Below are 13,983 nucleotides of genomic sequence, written 5' to 3' on the forward strand. Positions count from 1 at the left end.
TCTAAAAATTCATATTTTAATATTAAATTGTCAACACTTGAAGATTCCCCCATCTCTTCTGAACAAAACGGTGTAAGAATGACCGTTCTAGCCCCTACGGTTAGGAAATTACGGTCATTTGTTTGAGGGGAGTCGTCACTATGAGAAATAGACTGCAAAAATCCTGTGTCTCTCTGTGCTGCTGCGTGTGTAAACAGATGCACCTGTTTTGGTGGGGAAAAGTGCACAGCCTCTCTGATTGGTGGATTCAAATTCACCAGCTCCCAGGCTGACCTAGAAACTTACTTCTCTCTCCCTGTGTGTGTGTGTGTGTGTGTGTGTGTGTGTGTGTGACAGAGAGAGAGAGAGAGAGAGAGAGAGAGAGAGAGAGAGAGAGAAAGGCTTTTAATGGGATGATCTCATTCTAAGATTTAAATTCAATATATTTAGACTGGTTGACTGAATTGGATCTTGTGTGTGGGTCTCTCTGTGCATGTGTGTTTCCTCATGTGTACATATTTGTGATTGTGTGGCTGTAATAAATTTTTTTGCAGATTTTTGTCATTTAACAAGTATATTTGAGGGACCCTCAGCATGTTCAGCATTTTTTCAGCTGTCCATTTTGCTTTTCCAATTTTTCTGTTTAACTTATTACTATTGTGCTAAATCATACTATTTCTGCTATTTTATAAGATTTGTGCTTAATATACTATTTCTGCTTTTATAGGATTTGTGCTTAATATAGTATTTCTGCTAAATGTAGTATTTATGCTTAATATACTATTTCTGCTTTTCATAGTATTTGTGCTTAATATAGTATTTCTGCTAAATTTAGTATTTCTGATTAATTATAGTTTTTCTACTAAATCATAGTACAGTATTTCTGCTTTTTATGGGATTTGTGCTAAAACAAAGTATTTCTACTAAATGTAGTATTTGTGCTTAATCATACCATTTCTGCTTTTTATAGGATTTGTGCTTAATATAGTATTTCTGCTAAATTATAGTATTTCTGCCAAATTATAATATTTGTGCTAAAACATAGTCTCAATTTAAAATTACAATATTCACAGTTCATCACAGTGTCTCTGGTAAATCACAATATTTCTGCTCTGTTGTACTATTTTTCTAAATCATAGTGTTTCTGTAATGTTTAAGTATTTTTGGCTAAATATATTCTTTCTGTTATCTTATACTATTTCTCCTAAATTCTTGTATTTTTGAGAAGTTATCATGTTTCTGGTAAGTTACAATATTTCTGCTAAATTCTGCTATGCTATTGTATTTCTGCCAAGTATTATGTTTCCTCTAAGATATTGCAGTTCTGCTAAGTTATTCCATTTTAGCAAACTTCTTTTGCTTCTGCAAAGTTTTTACAATTTCTGCAACTTTTCAGCTTTTTCAGCTACTTTTTGCATACAGCTTCAGCTTTAAGCATCCACACTGCATTTTCGCAGGAAATGCAAATTTTTCTAGTTCTAGTTGCTTCCGTACACTTTGCTTCCGTACACTTTTCGCCGTTAAACTACTTCCACAATTTTCAGCCGATTTTCACCGTTCAAATTTTAAACTATTCTGCTATTTTTGCTAATTCCTGCTATGACTTTTGCTATTTTTTGCTATTATACTTTTTAAAATATTAAGCTTTTTTCCTTTAATTTGTCCCATTGAAATGAATGGGAAACTTCTGCAATTCTGCTAAATTTTGCTTGTTTTTGAAACTTAACTACTTCCTCATACTTTCACCTAGAACAACCATTCAAATTTTAAAATGTTCACAAATTATTGGGCTATTCTGGTATGATTCAGCTTTTTCAAATGTTTTACTGTTTTACTTTTATGCCTCTTAAAGTTTTGAGTTGCAAAATTGTGATTTTTCACAAAATACATGCGTTGTTATGGTTGCTATGCTCTTGGCTTCCAGTGTGCCACTGAAGCTTTTGCAGTCTTCTCTTCATGTCCGAACAACTGTTTGCTACTTGCTCAATTTTCACTCAACTTCCACAAATTATACATCAAAACGTAGGTATTTTTGCTGGCTTTCAGAAAATGTCACTATCATTGTTGTGGGATTTATAGAACTTTCGCAAATCTCCTCAGACCAACACAATGTCAGAAAACTCTCCATATAAAGTGAATGGAGAGCTTGTTCAAAATCACCGCTGGATTTCTGTAATGAGAGGCATATTCGAATCGTCATATCTCCTTAACGAAGCAAAGTTAAGACATGAGGCTTGTCCCCGAATATCTTCAGACACCCCTGACGCTCACAATTCAAGAATTTCTTTCTCACCTATTACCGTTCTGAAATGAGTTGGACTTGTTTGAGGGTAGGAAATTCGTCCTTCGCTCAGATTTCTTCAGATTTCAAACTGTGGAAATGAACCACTTTTTTCTCTCGTCATAACTTTTTGTTGGATTTCCACAGAGACCTGAAAATTTCCATGATTGTTCACCAAAGCCTGCTGTCTCTTACGGTGAAAGAATGATATCGATACTCCAAATAGATTTCAAGTCACAAAGCGTTGTTTGAGGGCAAGTCAAGGCAGTTTTTGCTTCGCTCTACTCAGTTATGGTGCATTAGAAGTCAAATATCTTTAATAATTCATATTTTAATGATAAATTGTAAACACTGGAAGATTCCCCCATCTCTTCTGAACAAAACGGTGTAAGAATGACCGCTCTAGCCCCTACGGTTTGGAAATTATGGTCATTTGTTTGAGGGGAGTCCTCACTATGAGAAATAAGCTGCAATAATCCTGTGCCTCTCTGTGCTGCGTGTGTAAAAAGAGGCACATGTTTTGGCGGGAAAAAGTACACAGGCTCTCTGATTGGTGGATTCAAATTCAGCAGCTCCCAGGCTGACCTAGAAACTTACTTCTCTCTCCCTGTGCATTTTTTTGCTGATTTTTTCATTTAACAAGTATATTTGAGGGACCCTCAGCATGTTCAGCATTTTTTCAGCTGTCCATTTTGCTTTTCCAATTTTTCTGTTTAACTTATTACTATTGTGCTAAATAATACTATTTCTGCTATTTTATAAGATTTGTGCCTAATATAGTATTTCTGCTAAATTACAGTATTTCTGCTTTTTATACTATTTGTGCTAAAACATAGTATTTCTACTAAATGTAGTATTTATGCTTAATCATACTATTTCTGCTTTTTATGGGATTTGTGCCTAATATAGTATTTCTGCTTTTTATAGGATTTTTGCTCAAACATAATATTTCTACTAAATGTAGTGTTTATGCTTAATCATCCTATTTCTGCTTTTTATAGGATTTGTGCTTAATATAGTATTTCTGCTAAATTATAGTATTTCTGCTTTTTATAGTATTTGTGCTAAAACATAGTATTTCTACTAAATGTAGTATTTATGCTTAATCATAGTATTTCTATATATATATCTGCCAGGTCCCCAGGCAGCCAATCCTCTTTGAGGACTGAGACATTCAAATTTTCAAATCAGGGCCTGCACGGCTTCCCAGCCAATCATATATGTGTCCTGAGGCATTCAAATTTGCATATTGGGGAATTCGTGGCTTCTAAGTCAACAAGTCATCCATGTCATATATCTCTAAAAATTCATATTTGAATGATAAATTGTCAACACTTGAAGATTCCCCAATCACTTCTGAACAAAACGGTGTAAGAATGACCGCTCTAGCCCCTACAGTTAGGAAATTATGGTCATTTGTTTGAGGGGAGTCCTCACTATGAGAAATAGACTGCAATAATCCTGTGCCTCTCTGTGCTGCGTGTGTAAAAAGATGCACCTGTTTTGGCGGGAAAACGTAAACAGCCACTCTGATTGGTGGATTTAAATTCGGCAGCTCTCTCCCTCTGTGTGTGTGTGTGTGTGTGTGTGTGTGTGTGTGTGTGTGTGTGTGTGTGTGTGTGTGTATGTTTAGTGGGAGAGAGAGGACCCTGCCCTTATTTGGCAGCATGTCATTGTAGGATTTAAATTGAATATAGTTAGACTGGTTGACTGAATTGGATCTTGTGTGTGTGTCTCTCTGTGCATGTGTGTTTCCTCATGTGTACATATTTGTAATTGTGTGGCTGTCATAAATTTTTTTTCAGATTTTTGTCATTTAACAAGTATATTTGAGGGACCCTCAGCATGTTCAGCATTTTTTCAGCTGTCCATTTTGCTTTTCCAATTTTTCTGTTTAACTTATTACTATTGTGCTAAATCATACTATTTCTGCTATTTTATAAGATTTGTGCTAAATAAACTATTTCTGCTTTTATAGGATTTGTGCTTAATATAGTATTTCTGCTTTTTATAAGATTTGTGCTTAATATACTATTTCTGCTAAATGTAGTATTTATGCTTAATCATATTATTTCTGCTATTTTATAAGATTTGTGCTTAATATAGTATTTCTGCTAAATTTAGTATTTCTGATTAATTGTAGTTTTTCTACTAAATCATAGTACAGTATTTCTGCTTTTTATGGGATTTGTGCTAAAACAAAGTATTTCTACTAAATGTAGTATTTATGCTTAATCATACCATTTCTGCTTTTTATAGGATTTGTGCTTAATATAGTATTTCTGCTAAATTATAGTATTTCTGCCAAATTATAATATTTGTGCTAAAACATAGTCTTAATTTAAAATTACAATATTCATAGTTCATCACAGTGTCTCTGGTAAATCACAATATTTCTGCTCTGTTGTACTATTTTTCTAAATCATAGTGTTTCTGTAATGTTTAAGTATTTTTGGCTAAATATATTCTTTCTGTTATCTTATACTATTTCTCCTAAATTCTTGTATTTTTGAGAAGTTATCATGTTTCTGGTAAGTTACAATATTTCTGCTAAATTCTGCTATGCTATTGTATCTCTGCCAAGTATTATGTTTCCTCTAAGATATTGCAGTTCTGCTAAGTTATTCCGTTTTAGCAAACTTCTTTTGCTTCTGCAAAGTTTTTACAATTTCTGCAACTTTTCAGCTTTTTCAGCTACTTTTTGCATACAGCTTCAGCTTTAAAGCATCCACACTGCATTTTCGCAGGAAATGCAAATTTTTCTAGTTATATTTTCTTTTTCCGTACGTTTTTTGAAAGCCTACTCCTTCAAAACCGTTCAACTTAGAAAAACCATTCAAACATCGTTAGATTCCTATTCTTTTGGACATGACTGCTTCTATTTTTCTCATTTTTAACATTTATATTTTTAATTTTATTCAACTTTATTCAACAAAAATTTCCCATGTATTTCAATGGGGAGACCCTTCAAATTCTCATTCAACTTACTCATTTTTAAACTCTTACTACTTCAACATACGTTCACATAGAGCCACCATTCAAACTTTAAAACGAAGACAAGACATTCAACTATTCAACTTGTATTTATCTTTTCAATATCTATTATACTTTTTCTTCAGTTCCAGTTTAAGTTTCATGATGTTTTTTCACCCGTTTCAGAGTTTATAATGGGTGTGTATGGGACGGAATGTTGGGGCTAGAGTGAGGCAGCTCAACTGCTAGAGTGAGAGGAGCAAAAAAATTAATCTTAAAATCTTTTTTAAAACTGCTGCTGTGTCCGCAGCGTTTGCTCTACAGGTATGATTTTACCCTCAAAACGTAGCCATCGTTGTCCTCTTTCATCCAATGTGTTTACTATTGTCCTAGGTGTTATGGTTCTTTCATAAATGTCACCAATGCACAGCCTCCTCCCTCCAACTCTTCCATAGACTCTAATGTTAAAATGGCTCAGAAGGTTCGTTTGAAAATCAGAAGAGCATGGTGTCTTTCCACTGTCACCACGTCCATATAATAAACTCCACAGGCATGAAAACTGAGAATTCAGTAGACTAGAAGCTGCTGTCGCTCACGGTGAAAGAATTTTGTCAATACGACTTTTACTTTTCATTTGGGAACGATTTGTTTCGGCCTGACTTTTCTGTTCATTTTAAGCAGCAAAAGTGAGGTGCATGTCTGTGTACGTGTGTATGGAGCCATTGGGTGCGGTCACTATAGCAACCAGGCTCACACCTGCCTGCTTAACGAGCTCTGCCTGCCACTGTGCCAAGATTCATCTTAAGCTCTTCTCTTTCAACTGCTGCTGTGTCCACAGTGTTACAGCCATCATTTTACCCTCAAATTGTCGCCATTATTGTGCTCTTTCCAACACCGTATCTTTCAAAGCTCAGGCATTTAAACTTTTTAAACTGTGTGGATCAAAGTGGAGGGATCACATTTGAGTCATTCAGTGATTCAAAGAATATGACCTTTTAATATTCATTCAGATGTTTTCTGACTCTAAATGTTCTTTTCTCATTTCTTAGGGTTTTCTAATTTACATTTAAAACATTTTCAGTTTTTTTCCAACTCCTTCTTCTGTGTAACCTTCAGCTTTTAGCAGTTCAGCACCTTTGTTTTCAGGTTAAATTCGGGGTTTTTTTTGTTTTTTTTTTAATCTCATTCAATATTTTTAACTCAAAATTCAGCAATTAATTCATTTCAGTGCATACATTCAGATTCAAGCATTCACACTGCAGTTTCTTCAGAAAATGCACTTTCTAGTTATATTTTATTTTTCCGTACGTTTTTTGAAAGCCTACTCCTTCAAAACCGTTCAACTTAGAAAAACCATTCAAACATCGTTAGATTCCTATTATTTTGGACAACATTGCTTCTATTTTTCTCATTTTTAACATTTATATTTTTAATTTTATTCAACTTTATTCAACAAAAATTTCCCATGTATTTCAATGGGGAGACCCTTCAAATTCTCATTCAACTTACTCATTTTTAAACTCTTACTACTTCAACATACGTTCACATAGAGCCACCATTCAAACTTTAAAACGAAGACAAGACATTCAACTATTCAACTTGTATTTATCTTTTCAATATCTATTATACTTTTTCTTCAGTTCCAGTTTAAGTTTCATGATGTTTTTTCACCCGTTTCAGAGTTTATAATGGGTGTGTATGGGACGGAATGTTGGGGCTAGAGTGAGGCAGCTCAACTGCTAGAGTGAGAGGAGCAAAAAAATTAATCTTAAAATCTTTTTTAAAACTGCTGCTGTGTCCGCAGCGTTTGCTCTACAGGTATGATTTTACCCTCAAAACGTAGCCATGGCTGTCCTCTTTCATCCAATGTGTTTACTATTGTACTAGGTGTTATGGTTCTTTCATAAATGTCACCAATGCACAGCCTCCTCCCTCCAACTCTTCCATAGACTCTAATGTTAAAATGGCTCAGAAGGTTCGTTTGAAAATCAGAAGAGCATGGTGTCTTTCCACTGTCACCACGTCCATATAATAAACTCCACAGGCATGAAAACTGAGAATTCAGTAGACTAGAAGCTGCTGTCGCTCACGGTGAAAGAATTTTGTCAATACGACTTTTACTTTTCATTTGGGAACGATTTGTTTCGGCCTGACTTTTCTGTTCATTTTAAGCAGCAAAAGTGAGGCGCATGTCTGTGTACGTGTGTATGGAGCCATTGGGTGCGGTCACTATAGCAACCAGGCTCACACCTGCCTGCTTAACGAGCTCTCCCTGCCACTGTACCAAGATTCATCTTAAGCACTTCTCTTTCAACTGCTGCTGTGTCAAATTGTCGCCATTATTGTTCTCTTTCCAACACCGTATCTTTCAAAGCTCAGGCATTTAAACTTTTTAAACTGTGTGGATCAAAGTGGAGGGATCACATTTGAGTCATTCTGTGATTCAAAGAATATGACCTTTTAATATTCATTCAGATGTTTTCTGACTCTAAATGTTCTTTTCTCATTTCTTAGGGTTTTCTAATTTACATTTAAAACATTTTCAGTTTTTTTCCAACTCCTTCTTCTGTGTAACCTTCAGCTTTTAGCAGTTCAGCACCTTTGTTTTCAGGTTAAATTCGTTTTTTTTTTTTTGTTTTTTTTTAATCTCATTCAATATTTTTAACTCAAAATTCAGCAATTAATTCATTTCAGTGCATACATTCAGATTCAAGCATTCACACTGCAGTTTCTTCAGAAAATGCACTTTCTAGTTATATTTTATTATTTTTCCGTACGTTTTTTGAAAGCCTACTCCTTCAAAACCGTTCAACTTAGAAAAACCATTCAAACACCGTTAGATTCCTATTCTTTTGGACAACACTGCTTCTATTTTTCATATTTTTAACATTTATATTTTTAATTTTATTCAACTTTATTCAACAAAAATTTATAATGTATTTCAATGGGGAGACCCTTCAAATCCTCATTCAACTTACTCATTTTTAAACTCTTACTACTTCCACATACATTGACATAGAGCCACCATTCAAACTTTAAAACGAAGACAAGACATTCAACTATTCAACTTGTATTTATCTTTTCAATATCTATTATACTTTTTCTTCAGTTCCAGTTTAAGTTTCATGATGTTTTTTCACCCGTTTCAGAGTTTATAATGGGTGTGTATGGGACAGAATGTTGGGGCTAGAGTGAGACAGCTCAACTGCTAGAGTGAGAGGAGCAAAAAAATTAATCTTAAAATCTTTTTTAAAACTGCTGCTGTGTCCACAGCGTTTGCTCGACAGCCACCATTTTACCCTCAAAACGTAGCCATCGCTGTCCTCTTTCATCCAATGTGTTTACTATTGTCCTAGGTGTTATGGTTCTTTCATAAATGTCACCAATGCACAGCCTCCTCCCTCCAACTCTTCCATAGACTCTAATGTTAAAATGGCTCAGAAGGTTCTTTTGAAAATCAGAAGAGCATGGTGTCTTTCCACTGTCACCACGTCCATATAATAAACTCCACAGGCATGAAAACTGAGAATTCAGTAGACTAGACATTGCTGTCGCTCACGGTGAAAGAATTTCGTCAATACGACTTGTACCTTTCATATGGGAATGATTTGTTTCGGCCTGACTTTTCTGTTCATTTTAAGCAGCAAAAGTGAGGCGCATGTCTGTGTGCGTGTGTATGGAGCCATTGGGTGCAGTCACTATAGCAACCAGGCTCACACCTGCCTGCTTAACGAGCTCTGCCTGCCACTGTGCCAAGATTCATCTTAAGCACTTCTCTTTCAACTGCTGCTGTGTCCACAGTGTTACAGCCATCATTTTACCCTCAAAACGTCGCCATCGTTGTTCTCTTTCCAACATCTTGTCTTTCAAAGCTCAGAGATGTAAACTTTTTAAACTGTGTGGATCCAAGTGGAGGGATCACATTTTAGTCATTCAGTGATTCAAAGAATATGACCTTTTAATATTCTTTCAGATGTTTTCTGACTCTAAATGTTCTTTTCTCATTTCTTAGGTTTTTCTAATTTACAATTAAAACATTTTCAGCTTTTTTCCAACTTCTTCTTCTGTGTAACCTTCAGCTTTTAGCAGTTCAGCACTGTTGTTTTCAGGTTAAATTCGGGTTTCTTTTTTTTTATCTCATTCAAGATTTTTAACTTAAATTCAGTAATTAATTCATTTCAGTGCATACATTCAGATTCAAGCATTCACACTGCAGTTTCTTCAGAAAATGCACTTTCTAGTTTTTCTTAGTGTGAATGCTTAAAAAGCATTCACAGTATTGTTCTTCTAATCTTTATTAGTGTGAATGCTTGAAAAGCATTCACAGTATTGTTCTTCTAATCTTTATTATTAGTGTGAATGCTTGAAAAGCATTCACAGTATTGTTCTTCTAATCTTTATTAGTGTGAATGCTTGAAAAGCATTCACAGTATTGTTCTTCTAATCTTTATTATTATATTTTCTTATTCCGTACGTTTTTTGAAAGCCTACTCCTTCAAAACCGTTCAACTTAGAAAAACCATTCAAACATCGTTAGATTCCTATTATTTTGGACATGACTGCTTCTATTTTTCTCATTTTTAACATTTATATTTTTAATTTTATTCAACTTTATTCAACAAAAATTTCCCATGTATTTCAATGGGGAGACCCTTCAAATTCTCATTCAACTTACTCATTTTTAAACTCTTACTACTTCCACATACATTGACATAGAGCCACCATTCAAACTTTAAAACGAAGACAAGACATTCAACTATTCAACTTGTATTTATCTTTTCAATATCTATTATACTTTTTCTTCAGTTCCAGTTTAAGTTTCATGATGTTTTTTCACCCGTTTCAGAGTTTATAATGGGTGTGTATGGGACGGAATGTTGGGGCTAGAGTGAGGCAGCTCAACTGCTAGAGTGAGAGGAGCAAAAAAAATAATCTTAAAATCTTTTTTAAAACTGCTGCTGTGTCCGCAGCGTTTGCTCTACAGGTATGATTTTACCCTCAAAACGTAGCCATGGCTGTCCTCTTTCATCCAATGTGTTTACTATTGTACTAGGTGTTATGGTTCTTTCATAAATGTCACCAATGCACAGCCTCCTCCCTCCAACTCTTCCATAGACTCTAATGTTAAAATGGCTCAGAAGGTTCGTTTGAAAATCAGAAGAGCATGGTGTCTTTCCACTGTCACCACGTCCATATAATAAACTCCACAGACATGAAAACTGAGAATTTGGTAGACTAGACATTGCTGTCGCTCACAGTGAAAGAATTTTGTCAATACGACTTTTACTTTTCATTTGGGAACGATTTGTTTCGGCCTGACTTTTCTGTTCATTTTAAGCAGCAAAAGTGAGGTGCATGTCTGTGTCCGTGTGTATGGAGCCATTGGGTGCGGTCACTATAGCAACCAGGCTCACACCTGCCTGCTTAACGAGCTCTGCCTGCCACTCTGCCAAGATTCATCTTAAACACTTCTCTTTCAACTGCTGCTGTGTCCACAGTGTTAAAGCCATCATTTTACCCTCAAAACGTCGCCATCGTTGTTCTCTTTCCAACATCTTGTCTTTCAAAGCTCAGACATTTAAACTTTTTAAACTGTGTGGATCCAAGTGGAGGGATCACATTTGAGTCATTCAGTGATTCAAAGAATATGACCTTTTAATATTCTTTCAGATGTTTTCTGACTCTAAATGTTCTTTTCTCATTTCTTAGGTTTTTCTAATTTACAATTAAAACATTTTCAGCTTTTTTCCAACTTCTTCTTCTGTGTAACCTTCAGCTTTTAGCAGTTCAGCACTTTTGTTTTCAGGTTAAATTCGGGTTTTTTTTTAATCTCATTCAAAATTTTTAACTTAAATTCAGTAATTATTTCATTTCAATGCATACATTCAGATTCAAGCATTCACACTGCAGTTTCTTCAGAAAATGCACTTTCTAGTTATTAGTGTGAATGCTTGAAAAGCATTCACAGTATTGTTCTTCTAATCTTTATTATTATATTTTCTTATTCCGTACGTTTTTTGAAAGCCTACTCCTTCAAAACCGTTCAACTTAGAAAAACCATTCAAACATCGTTAGATTCCTATTATTTTGGACATGACTGCTTCTATTTTTCTCATTTTTAACATTTATATTTTTAATTTTATTCAACTTTATTCAACAAAAATTTCCCATGTATTTCAATGGGGAGACCCTTCAAATTCTCATTCAACTTACTCATTTTTAAACTCTTACTACTTCCACATACATTGACATAGAGCCACCATTCAAACTTTAAAACGAAGACAAGACATTCAACTATTCAACTTGTATTTATCTTTTCAATATCTATTATACTTTTTCTTCAGTTCCAGTTTAAGTTTCATGATGTTTTTTCACCCGTTTCAAAATTTATAATGGGTGTGTATGGGACGGAATGTTGGGGCTAGAGTGAGACAGCTCAACTGCTAGAGTGAGAGGAGCAAAAAAATTAATCTTAAAATCTTTTTTAAAACTGCTGCTGTGTCCGCAGCGTTTGCTCTACACGTATGATTTTACCCTCAAAACGTAGCCATCGCTGTCCTCTTTCATCCAATGTGTTTACTATTGTACTAGGTGTTATGGTTCTTTCATAAATGTCACCAATGCACAGCCTCCTCCCTCCAACTCTTCCATAGACTCTAATGTTAAAATGGCTCAGAAGGTTCGCTTGAAAATCAGAAGAGCATGGTGTCTTTCCACTGTCACCACGTCCATATAATAAACTCCACAGACATGAAAACTGAGAATTTGGTAGACTAGACATTGCTGTCGCTCACAGTGAAAGAATCTTGTCAATACGACTTTTACTTTTCATTTGGGAGCGATTTGTTTCGGCCTGACTTTTCTGTTCATTTTAAGCAGCAAAAGTGAGGTGCATGTCTGTGTCCGTGTGTATGGAGCCATTGGGTGCGGTCACTATAGCAACCAGGCTCACACCTGCCTGCTTAACGAGCTCTGCCTGCCACTCTGCCAAGATTCATCTTAAACACTTCTCTTTCAACTGCTGCTGTGTCCACAGTGTTAAAGCCATCATTTTACCCTCAAAACGTCGCCATCGTTGTTCTTTTTCCAACATCTTGTCTTTCAAAGCTCAGGCATTTAAACTTTTTAAACTGTGTGGATCAAAGTGGAGGGATCACATTTGAGTCATTCTGTGATTCAAAGAATATGACCTTTTAATATTCATTCAGATGTTTTCTGACTCTAAATGTTCTTTTCTCATTTCTTAGGGTTTTCTAATTTACATTTAAAACATTTTCAGTTTTTTTCCAACTCCTTCTTCTGTGTAACCTTCAGCTTTTAGCAGTTCAGCACCTTTGTTTTCAGGTTAAATTCGTTTTTTTTTTTTTGTTTTTTTTTAATCTCATTCAATATTTTTAACTCAAAATTCAGCAATTAATTCATTTCAGTGCATACATTCAGATTCAAGCATTCACACTGCAGTTTCTTCAGAAAATGCACTTTCTAGTTATATTTTATTATTTTTCCGTACGTTTTTTGAAAGCCTACTCCTTCAAAACCGTTCAACTTAGAAAAACCATTCAAACACCGTTAGATTCCTATTCTTTTGGACAACACTGCTTCTATTTTTCATATTTTTAACATTTATATTTTTAATTTTATTCAACTTTATTCAACAAAAATTTATAATGTATTTCAATGGGGAGACCCTTCAAATCCTCATTCAACTTACTCATTTTTAAACTCTTACTACTTCCACATACATTGACATAGAGCCACCATTCAAACTTTAAAACGAAGACAAGACATTCAACTATTCAACTTGTATTTATCTTTTCAATATCTATTATACTTTTTCTTCAGTTCCAGTTTAAGTTTCATGATGTTTTTTCACCCGTTTCAGAGTTTATAATGGGTGTGTATGGGACAGAATGTTGGGGCTAGAGTGAGACAGCTCAACTGCTAGAGTGAGAGGAGCAAAAAAATTAATCTTAAAATCTTTTTTAAAACTGCTGCTGTGTCCACAGCGTTTGCTCGACAGCCACCATTTTACCCTCAAAACGTAGCCATCGCTGTCCTCTTTCATCCAATGTGTTTACTATTGTCCTAGGTGTTATGGTTCTTTCATAAATGTCACCAATGCACAGCCTCCTCCCTCCAACTCTTCCATAGACTCTAATGTTAAAATGGCTCAGAAGGTTCTTTTGAAAATCAGAAGAGCATGGTGTCTTTCCACTGTCACCACGTCCATATAATAAACTCCACAGGCATGAAAACTGAGAATTCAGTAGACTAGACATTGCTGTCGCTCACGGTGAAAGAATTTCGTCAATACGACTTGTACCTTTCATATGGGAATGATTTGTTTCGGCCTGACTTTTCTGTTCATTTTAAGCAGCAAAAGTGAGGCGCATGTCTGTGTGCGTGTGTATGGAGCCATTGGGTGCAGTCACTATAGCAACCAGGCTCACACCTGCCTGCTTAACGAGCTCTGCCTGCCACTGTGCCAAGATTCATCTTAAGCACTTCTCTTTCAACTGCTGCTGTGTCCACAGTGTTACAGCCATCATTTTACCCTCAAAACGTCGCCATCGTTGTTCTCTTTCCAACATCTTGTCTTTCAAAGCTCAGAGATGTAAACTTTTTAAACTGTGTGGATCCAAGTGGAGGGATCACATTTTAGTCATTCAGTGATTCAAAGAATATGACCTTTTAATATTCTTTCAGATGTTTTCTGACTCTAAATGTTCTTTTCTCATTTCTTAGGTTTT

This window comes from Mchenga conophoros, linkage group LG16 (assembly GCF_057382185.1).
Source record: "Mchenga conophoros isolate Kocher_MC1m ecotype Shallow Benthic linkage group LG16, M_conophoros_male_GT1.1, whole genome shotgun sequence".
Lineage (NCBI taxonomy): Eukaryota > Metazoa > Chordata > Actinopteri > Cichliformes > Cichlidae > Mchenga > Mchenga conophoros.